Source organism: Ammospiza caudacuta, chromosome 1, assembly GCF_027887145.1.
Source record: "Ammospiza caudacuta isolate bAmmCau1 chromosome 1, bAmmCau1.pri, whole genome shotgun sequence".
In the NCBI taxonomy this organism is placed as follows: domain Eukaryota; kingdom Metazoa; phylum Chordata; class Aves; order Passeriformes; family Passerellidae; genus Ammospiza; species Ammospiza caudacuta.
This window is the reverse complement of record NC_080593.1, coordinates 117,061,882-117,072,190: the sequence shown is the minus strand read 5'-3', so window position 1 is coordinate 117,072,190 and position 10,309 is coordinate 117,061,882.

Below are 10,309 nucleotides of genomic sequence, written 5' to 3'. Positions count from 1 at the left end.
ACTAATTCTAGGTTGCTTCAAAAATTATGCCTCTTTTACATCCCATTGTCTGCTTCAAACCAACTGCTCCAGACTTTTCTGGCTGTGGTTTAAGGGGTTCTTGTGAGTTCCTTTGGTGAATGAGAGATTGAAGTATTCAGTAGCTCCTCAAGCTGACCTGGCTTTCAGCTTCCCAAGAGTGGGAGAATAATGGAAGATGGGTGAGGAAGATTGGTGAACATGGTAAAATGGCTTGCAAGCTGAGGTGTCAAAAGCCATGTACATCATACCAGTTACTGTTTAGCCTCATGTGCTGGACAACACCTGTGTTCAGATAACATAGTCCTGAGATAGATTTAGAGGTATCCTGTTGAGCATGGGTGAGATTCCTGTCCTGCTGTGGGAACAACCAAACTGTAGTAAACTACACCTGCATGAATCCCTGATTTAGAAGGAAAAAGAGAAGGTTTGGTGATCCCCTAGCACTCAGAGATCTCCATGGTGTCTGCATCCCTGCCTGTGTGCCTCTGCCTGTGTGCTGCTTTGGGAATCCTCCCACTGGCATCACAATTTAAACCCAGACAACAACCAAGCCCCAAACAGCCAGTCACTCACTCCCCCAGCAGTAGGATCAGAGAGAGAATCAGAAGGGTAAAAGCTAGAAAACTTGTGGTTTGGTTTCAACAAAACCAAATTTTCTCTCCATTTCATCCATGCTGTTGTGGTTGCTCCTGTGTCCTGCCTGAGCTGGTTCACACACCAAGGAATACTTACAATAAAGAACTCAGGGGAAGGTGAAAACATCAGAGGATCACTCCACAGATTAAAGTCCAGTTCTGACCACTGTGGAGAAAATAATGATTAAAGTGCAGAATCACCACAAGCTGGTAGAAACCAACATTGTCACCAGACAGGGCCCTGCAAGGGTGGCTCAGGAGCTCCTGCCCAAACTCCTGTGGCACCATGGTCCTCACCACTCAGCCTGGGCCAGTCCTCTCTGGCTGGGATAGCAGCTCTCCATGGATGGCTGGAGCACATAACCTGTAGATTGATATGCAGTGTATAGAACAGAGGCAACCAGTCCTTTCTGCTCAGCTCAGGACTCCTGTAGCCTGAGGATGATAAAACATGTCTGCAGGGGACTCTTCTTTTTCATATTGACCTTGTGTTATGCAGATGAAAAGACCCAGTATAAGCCCCTAAGTATGCTTCCACTTTGTGACAAAAGACACACAGATGAACTGTTTGAATAGCTTTGATATGGATTTCGTTTTTTTTTTTTTTTCTTAATATATGTAGGGCTACATATACAAGTATTTTTGTTTACTGCTGTAGCTGCTAATTTTCTAACCTCAGTTAAACCCCTATTAAGGGGGTTGCACAGATGCAAGTGAGGGGAGAAAAGAAAGTACAAGGTCTGTGGCACTATGCCTCAGCTAATGTAATCAAATACTTCAGCAATCAATACTCATCTGCCTTGCCAGGGTCACAAACACCACAAGGTTATACCAGGGCAATTCTTTCTGTGGTCTCTCCTAAAAGCAGGACTTGTATTAAGACAGGAAAACAAAGAAAAATAATACTAAAACCATAGGAGCAATTAGAAATATATTGGACAGATCCAGGCTGGTAACAAGCAGGCAGCCTCTGCTGTGGGCTGTGTATTTCACATTATATACTTACTATTTAAAATGCATGAAGAGGTAGGGGCAGAAGAGGAGCCACAACCTCAGCCTCCAGGTGGGCACCCTAACCATTAGCATAGCTCAGGCATTTTTCTCAGGGAATTTGTAGTGTGTTTTCTCAAAAAAAAAAAAAGGTAACAGACTCAACAGGATGATTTGCATGACTTCTGGACAGTGCCCTTAGAGCCAAAGTGCTCTCTTAGCTGAGAGAAGATTCAATTTCAGTTTGGGATTGCAGTCCCTGAGGAAGTTGGTGAGTTCAGTCTCTCCCACACCCCCAGGGACAGCTCAATGCTTGTGGTTGTCCTGTGTAGGATGAGTAAGAGAGAGGGATAACCCTTAAGGAACACATAAGTGTAACATAGATTGGGCACGTCAGGGAAATTAAATGTTCAGATTTTTTTGGACCCAGATGAGCTGGACATTGGGCTGGTCAGATGCCTCTGAACAGTGATTTGGGGATTAGGAGCAAGGCTGGCTGAATGAGACCACGTGGCTCATAAGTCAGCAGAAGGAGGGCGAGCATTTTGGGTGAGCAGAGTGAACCTAGGCAGTGAAAATGTTCTAGAGTTTTTTCAGGCTAAAAGAAATATTTACTGATCATGGAGCTCTTGGAACTGACATGGTGACCCTACTAATGAAACATGACACCATGTCAGAAAACAGGACAGTTTTACAGTTCTGAAACCATGCTGGCCACAGCTGATGTAACAGAGCTGAGTTCAGGCAGCCACTCTTCAACGTGTCAACAGTGGTTTTGAGCATAGATTCTTCAACCCTTCTTCATTTTTTTTTTTTATCTTACTGTAAGAATATCAGGATAAACTGGTATCTCTATTATGAGACATCTTATGCAAGTTTCTGATGAAATAAAAGAGGAAGCAAAAAGAGGAAAAATCATGGCATAATTTTTCTGAAAGCGTGAAATACATTTTAGAGATAACTATTGCTTAGCTGATGATAGCATCTTCAATTTGTTCATGGTATTTGTCTAAACAGAAAGCTGTGGCACCATAAATAGGTATTTGCCATTTATGACCTGCACAGATTGTTCTATCTGAAAGTCAACAGGCTGAAGGTTGGACCATAATCTTCTGATGCTCCTGCTCATTGTAGGGAATTAGACTACATGACCTTCCCACCCAAATTATTCTATGATTCTATGGTTCTATTATCTCCTCTCATTTACACCACCAGCTCCATACAGTTAAAGAACATGCAGATGAGGCTTGACCATAATTATGTTTTGCTGCATACAGGGGTTTTGGTGATAAAAGCAGTGATTGCCTCCTAATAACCTTAGTATTAAATAATAAAAAGGTTACATACTATTAACAGGAGTGCTATCAGTGTAAATACCCACCTTGCTAACTCTTGTTTACTTTAATTTGTTTTCTGCCAAGACAGGCAACTCTGTGGGGGACACATTTCAAATCAAATGATCTTCAGTGACCTGTGAGTCATGAAGGGAGAGAGAGGTCACTTCAGAACAATTCACGAAAGAGCCACAGATTTTTAAAATTAAAAGTTTGTTATACTTAAATCACCTATAAATAAATTCCTGTGGGTTCCAATTATCTTTTTAAAGATAACAGTAATTACTAAAATTTGTCTCATCAGATAGCAGGATCCCACAGAAATTTTGAAAGATTAACACACCTTGGCTGGCTGAATCTCTGTTGTTTTGAGAACTCTTCAGTGCGACTGGCCGTGTGATTATTTCTCAGTAACATTTGTGTAACAGTCAGCTGGAGAAGGATTGGAAAAGGCCCCCAGTAATTGCAGACTTGAGACATAAAAACACCCAGAGGAAAAACATTAAATACCATAGGCTGGAAGAAGTCAAGCTAGAAGTCACTTCACTCTAGGTATGGAACGAGCTCCCCTTTACCCAGGGCAAGAACAAGCAGAGCTTCTTTGGGATGCTTGTGCAAGGTTCCTAAGGAACAGACTTGCTCTCAGAGGTGCTCAGCAGCTTTCAAAAAACCAGCTGGTTTTGTGTTGGGCTCTGGAGGGCTTTGGGAGGCCTCCTGTTTGTGTCAGCTGCAGTAAGCACCCTGTGCAGAGTGCTGGCTGGCAGGAGCACAGAGTCAGTCCCACTGTCCCCAGCATGTGCCTGTGGCTCTGCCAGCTGCTCCGGGCCAGACTCGCCTCTCACTGGGTTTGGAGAGAGAACAGCACCTCGTCTCAGCCCTTGTTCCATATGGACACCTGGACTCTAAAGGTAAGCCAGATCCTGCAAGGGAATTGGAGGCAGATACAAACACTTTGTGCCTGTGAAAAAAGCTCTGTTCCTCCCTTGCCGAGAACTTCCATGTCTGGTTTGAGACACAGGGTGAGGAACATTGGCCCAAGGGTTGAATCACCAGGCAAGAGGGGAACTGGGCCTTGATGACCTGCAGTGACCTCAGCTCTGCTCTTCTTTAATGATAATCACTCCTCAGGCTGAGGGAAAGACTTCTCTGCTTCATGTTACATTTCAGCTCGACTGCTCTGCCCAAGTTAGCAAAACCTTGGAAAGATAAATAGTTAAGGGAACACTCCCTAAAAATACATCCTCCACATTGAAAGGAGAATTTCATGGCTATTTTGTTTCTTCTTGGAACAAGGAATAATGTCCTTATAAGAATGAAAAGCTGATGTTAAAAACAAGAGGGAGAGCCATTAATGATGCAATCACATGAGTTGTGTTCACTGTGCCTCATACTCTTGGTACATTAGCTTCTTACACGTGTTATTTAGACACAGTAAATTTGGCTAAACACAGCAAAACAACTGTTGTCCATTGAAGTTCTATGTCTGCACTTAGAAGAAATTCTCCTGTGTCTGGAAAGAGATTACAGTCAGAGGACTGTCCCTAAAACCCGTTGATTTAATAATCCTGTGAATTTGCAGAAACCATAGCCAGAGAATAGGGGTGCTGGATGCAGATATAAGACAAACACCACACTGCAGAGGTGTCTGCAGATGAGGCTCCTAGGGAAGGCACTGCAGTGCAACAGGAGAGTAGCCTGGCTGCAATTCAGAGGACCCCAGCTCCCTGCTGATGTTTGTGGCACAGGCAGAGCAGAGGTGAGAGATGAAGGCCAGCACCATCTTGCCCCATTAATGATTCCTAAAGCTAAATTATAGCAAAAATTCCTTGCTTATTCCTCTTGATCTGGTCAGATCTAAAACACTAGAACTGGGCAGTTAATACTAGATGACAGAGACATGAGGATTAAGATACAAAGCTCCTTGGAAGCAAAAAAAGTTTATATTTGGTGCTATAAAGAATTCAGGATAAGGTAGGAATGGAGGAGGGATGACAGCATGGATAAACGCTCTTTGTGGCAAAAAGAGGTAGGAGAGGAGGACAGCACTGGAAAATTACTGCAGCACAAGGAGGAAACACTTGGCTGAATGTTTGTTAGGAGAATGGTTATGGAAGGCTATATCTTATCAGCAGTTTTGCAGAAGGCAAGACAACATTTGAAAGAGGACACAGACAGTGACAGATTGCTGATGGATGACCAAGGGGGAGTGAGGATGGAGTACTGATTTTGAGTCTTGAGCCCAACTGAAGACATTGTGAAGCAGCATCACTTGAGTGAAGCAGATATAAACTCAGTTGATGGGGAGCCAGAACAGCACTTCAAAGCAGTGTTCCACAATGTGATTTTTATAATGTGCGTTCATCAAGCTATGAAGCAAGAAAGGAACAGAACATGAACAGCACAGAAATAAGTTTGCATTAGGTAACAATATTTAGGGAGGAACAAAAGGTTAAGGGAGGGCATGACAGGGTGGCTCTGAGGAGATGCAATAGGATGGAGTCAGAAGATGAGGAGAAGAGGTCTGCAAGAGCATGGTTCTGTGGAAACCATGAATCTCAATTTCCAGAGTAGACCTCAGACAGACCCTATTCCAAAAAGTTACTCTGTAAATAAAATAAAACAGGCTGAATCCACATGCATGTACTATGCAAATATTTGCCACCACTCTGATCAAAGTAATTAGGTGATAATGTCCAGCCTTGAAACTGGCCTTGAACAGCGCTTATTAAGGTTTTCCACTACTACAGCTATTGCTAAAGATCAGTACATCAAAGTGTACCATCAATCAGCCTTGAACCTTGTGCAGAGGACTGCCACTGAGCCATACAGAGTATAATGTATCTGGAGCCTGGCAAATAAGACACACATGTAGCCACTATTATAATTTATGTATTGTCAAAAATATGCTGGATAACAAGAGGTAGCTAAAGGAATACAAGATTTTACTGCTTCTTATGCTTATCTAGGGAATAATTCTAATATTTTTGAGGCAAGGTTTTTTCATAACCTAAGAGACTTTAGTTCCTAATTTCAGTGTAATAGTGATTTTTGTAATGAGTATGTGGTAAGAATACGAGAAAGGGAAATAATGGGTGTCACATTGAAACTATGCTGTAGTCTGAAAAATATTAAGTTTGTGCCGCCAAAGACTACAGGAAAATAAGATTAAAAAAATATTTAAAGTCCTGTTTTGAGAGTGACAGACACCCAAAATAAGAGTCAGTTCACAGGTTATGAAACATGAATTTAGTTTCAAAATTCATACAGACAGCAGAGATCTGGCCAGCACATGCAGGCAGCTGAACACCAGCAGCTGCCAAAGTATGTGGTGTTACTTTAGGGTAAACCAAAAAAATCTCTAAATTGACATGATGGCACTCACAAGGGGTTTGACTCATTTGTCCCCACACAGGAAGCAGAGACATTGAAATACCCTGCAGTAACCCATGCATCTCTAGGCTCCCTTCATGCAGACTTATGTCCCAAAAGTCAGGTGTTGAGTCTGTTGACCTCATGGAGCCTTCAGAAACTGAAAAGCTCCAGGAATCTGGCTGTGGGATAGCTGCCTGATCAAGCCCTAAACCTCTACTGAACAGAATGGGAGCTGGGCATTCTGCCCATACAAAAATGTGCACAAGTAGATACCTACATTTAAGTGCCCTAACCTTTGAACTGAATCCCATTCTCAGAGTTTTGAGGACCCTCAAAGAAATGCAAGCTCTGAACTCAGTTTTGGTCATCAGCTTTCAAAAGTAAATTTTTATATCAACAGGAACGAAAGCTATCGAGCATGTAAATAATAAAACTGCCCTGGACATTTCCGCTCTTGATTATACTCTGAAAGGAGGTCCTGGAGAGACAGTGGTTTTGGTGTGGGAATTGTATCATGCAATTTTTGCATAAACTAGGCAAGTCAAGATTGCACCTATCTCAAAAATAGTTTGGTCAACAATTTCTGAGGGAAAAATGCAAATTGTAACCACTCAAACCAGCTATACAGGGTTCATATTCCCTTTTCAATTGCAAATAAGAAAATTAGTTCTTTCCTTCCGTTCTATTCAAAATGACACATTCCTGGTTTTCTTCCATTTAAAAAGCTTTCATTTCAAAATTACTTCAAGTTAAAAGATTAAAAGATGGAAAACATATGATTTTATTTAAATTGATCTATACTGGCTGTCAAAATATTTTGGTTTGCTGAAAACTCTGACATATTTGACTTAGGTCAAATCTACTAAATGGCTATAATCCAATTCTTTCTGGAATTAATTATTTTCATAATTTCCCTAGTAATTAAAAATTCTTTTCAATCTTACTGATAGAACTGTTAACTTTCTGCTACCAGGCACTCATGTATTGAAACCAAAGAAAAACTCATAGAGTATTTACTTTCAAAAATATTTACCAACAAATTCTTTGGAGTTCTTACACAGTAAAAGTTCCCCAAGACACTTAGCACTGGTTTGCTTCGTGTCTTCTCAATATCAAAAGGCACTTAATCTAAAACTTTCACCACAGGAAAAGAAATCATTGTGTATTGCTCTTGAAATTGTCCTCTATAACATTTAGAATAAGGACAGAGAATAACTTTGTGTATTTCTGTTAACTTGAATGAACAGAAGAGATGTATCTGAGCAGATTCCAAAAATTATTTTCCATCTATTGTTGTATGCACAAATACAGATCCATCAAACTAGAGAGATGTTTCTGTCTGCTGATATTAAATTTTGGTATCCAGTGTCTCCTGACCATCACAGCCATAAGGCACAAAGCAGTTGGTGAGGCAGATGTTGCACAAACCATTTACAATAAATATTCAGGTGCAGTGCTGCATCTTGGTTTTCTACTTTAAAATATAACAGAAAAGACCAATTCCCAAATTCCTAATCACTGTCAAATCAAAGTCACTGACTGGTATCTTATAATACTACATTTTTTGTTTTCTATTTATTTTGATACACTTCTACACATTTACATTCTTTGCTGCATGGAAATTTTATTAATTTACTTGCTTATGCAGAGAGCAAAAGAAAACAGTCTCAGAAGGTAAAAAAACAGAAGGCAAAAAACAGAAAGTAAAAAAATCCTGTCTTGCTCAGCTCATAGATGCGTGTCAAATCTACTTCCATTGTTACTTCTTCCCCCTCAAAGAAATTACATTCATTAATCATGTAATTCAAAGAAATAATTCTAAAGAAACCAGAAGAAAACTGGAAAATTCTTTTTGGTAAGAATTGTACCCTAAATCTCACTGGTATACAATAAAAAACTAAGTCATATTTAAAAAGTTCATGAAGTCATGATTCTAAGAGCAAAGATTATGTTTTAGTCTTTGCGGTCATTCCCTTTCTTAATGCCTATTCCCAACATTTGTGAAACAAAGGGAAAGAAGTCCTTCTTCAAAGAGTTGTCACTGGTGACAGTGGTCCCAACAGGTCCACACACCTTTATCTTCCCATTTGAAATGTGCATCACATATTTTTCCTCTGCCAGACAATTCATAGACTCATAGACCAGTTTGGGTTGGAAAGGACCTGGAAGATCATTTAGTCCAGACTCCCCTCTAAAATAAGCTAGGCCATTTTCAACTACATGAGAGCCCAGTCCAGCCTGACTTTGAATGTTTCCAGGGATGGGGCATCTACCACTCCTCTGGGTGTCCAGTTCTGGTGTCTCACCACCCAGATCAGAAAAAAATTTCTTCATCTCTAGTCTCTTCTTGTGGTTTAAAGACTTTACCTCTTGTTCTCTTGCAACAGGCCCTGCTAAAATGTCTGTCTTCATCTTTCTTACAGGTCCCCTTTAAGTACTGAAAGACTGCAAGAAGGTCTTCCTGGAACCTTGTCTTCTCCAGGCTGAACAACCCCAACTCTCTCAGACTGCCTTCATAGGAGAGGTGCTGTCTCTTTACTTTTGTGGCCCTTCTTTGAACTCACTCCTCATTCCTGTGCTGAGGACCCCATAGCTGGACACAGCTCTTCCAGGTGAGGTCTCATGAGAGCAGAGTGGAAGGGCAGAATCACCTCTTCTTTTGATGCAGTCCAGGACATGTTTGGGTTTCTGGGCTGTGAATGCGCATTGCTGGATCATGCCTGGCGTTTCATCCACCAGCAACCCTCAAATCCTTCCCCACAGAGCTGCCCCCAATACCTTCATGCCCCAGCCTGTGCTAGTACCAAGGGTTGCCCTCATGCAGTTTCCTGACCCTGCACTTGGCCTTGTTTAACCTTTGATGCAGTGCTCAGAGGAAGGTCACAAGAAGTCATTTTCTGCTCAAGATTTGCTTTGTTTTGTTTGCCTTTTAACTTCCTTATCTATAAAACAAACCCATTGGATCACAGGATGAGAACAAATTCCTGCTGACTTCTACAGCAATTCCATCTGTTCTGCTTTAGAACACAGAGGAACAAGAAAAAATAAAAGAAAAACAATAGAAAGGGGAAGTTCTCCCAGGCTGCACTATCTGCAGTTTTTAGCATGTCACGGGTTGATGGATCAGCTGCAATGATGGCTGAAACCACAGTTACTGGGGTAAAACTGGGGAGGTAATACTGCCAAAGTGCCCTGAACTTAAGTTAAACATGATAATTGTCCACTTAGTCAAAAAAAGTCAAAAGATAATCAAGATCTTTGATATGAAAAATTTAGCTTAGCTATGGGGGAAAAAAAGTGCAGAGTGTAAAAAGCAGAATCCATTAGTGATGACTGAATGAAAAGTGACAATCATTACTGAGTTGAGGAAGAGTTATTTTCTTCTATTTTAATATATTTCTTCCAAATAATTTCTTAAGTATGGACAAAAATATAGTTCTCAGAAAGAAGGTGAGTCCTTGGAATATAAGCTGGAATATAAATATCAGCCACACAAGCATGTCATTACTTGAGCAGAAGCATTAGCTGCAGAAGTACAAATAAAATGGATGAGGTGCAACATAATAGATGAGATCCTGACAGTATAGAATGGAACTTTCTTGTCAGAAGATTCCCTCAGTTTCAGTGGCAGGTGCTTAAGAAGGCAAGAATAGGAAAAAAGGAATGACATTTATCAGAGATGGGCAGCCGCCTTCATGGGAAGTATGGACTGAAAGCTCTGTGGTGCTAAGATAGCTGGAGTAAGAAAGCAGTGTCTTTCATTGTCACTCACATCTGTTGAAGGTTCTCTAGGAGAAATACCTGATATGAATTATAATCTATTCCTCCCTCAGAACGTGAAGATAAAGAAAGGAGAAAGAACATGAACCTAGTCATTTGCCAGGACCATAATTATATAGTTATGGTTTTTTTTAACTCTGTGTTGCAGGAATTGCATATACTTATAAGTATGATCAA